This window comes from Rousettus aegyptiacus, unplaced genomic scaffold (genome assembly GCF_014176215.1).
Source record: "Rousettus aegyptiacus isolate mRouAeg1 unplaced genomic scaffold, mRouAeg1.p scaffold_m13_p_3, whole genome shotgun sequence".
Taxonomy (NCBI): Eukaryota; Metazoa; Chordata; class Mammalia; order Chiroptera; family Pteropodidae; genus Rousettus; species Rousettus aegyptiacus.
The window spans coordinates 163123580-163124317 of record NW_023416306.1 but is presented as its reverse complement, the minus strand read 5'-3'; the positions used below and the strand labels follow the sequence as shown (position 1 = coordinate 163124317).

At 47.8% G+C, this 738-nt stretch overlaps 1 non-coding gene across 1 annotated transcript; it reads right to left on the bottom strand.

Annotated features, from left to right (window-relative positions):
* Nucleotides 1–218: 218 nt before the first annotated feature.
* Nucleotides 219–337, bottom strand: LOC118601306. Its single transcript, XR_004950281.1, has one exon. It is a non-coding gene; the product is annotated as a 5S ribosomal RNA (ribosomal RNA).
* Nucleotides 338–738: the final 401 nt, after the last annotated feature.

Below are 738 nucleotides of genomic sequence, written 5' to 3'. Positions count from 1 at the left end.
ATAAAAAAAAATAGACAATGTTGCTTTGTATGTTGAAGGATGATCTGATTCAATTGAAGCGGTTATTGGGCCCCTCGATAGGCTGAGGTAGGGATCATACCTTTCTCATCCTTAAACCTCCCCTCCACATTCGTGTCCTTTTTTTTAGGCGAGGCAACGCTTGGTTGACATCACAGATTGCAAGGACCTTGTCAGCTTACGATCTCTTTTTTTTTTTACACCTATAGCACCTGGTCTTCTGAGGCGGTCTCCCATCCAAGTACTAACCAGGCCCGACCCTGCTTAGCTTCTGAGATCAGACAGGATCAGGCACATTCAGGGTGGCATGGCCGTAGACTGTGTGTCCATTTTCATCTTTCCAGGATGGAGTGCATTGTGAGGACCCGGTAAATGTCGAGCGAATGCCTAGCCACTTGTGCTGGGGGGAGGTATACAAAAGAATGACTTGCCATTGACTCTGAATTCAAGGACTTTGCCATCAGGAAGAAGAGGCTACATCAAAACAAAATGGTGGGAGAAGACCGTGTAGAGTTTAATGTCACGTTAAATATGATTAAATGCCAAAGTGAAATGCGGACAGGGGTAGAGAGGCCAGTGCTGGCTGTCTTTACCAGGCAGAACTTTGAGGGAATGGCGGGGTCCTTCAAGGTTGGCTTGGATGCTAGAAGACTCAGAAGAAAGGCATTCGGAGAAGAGAAAATGCCCCGTGGAGGCCGAGGGAGCATCCTCCCTCCTCCG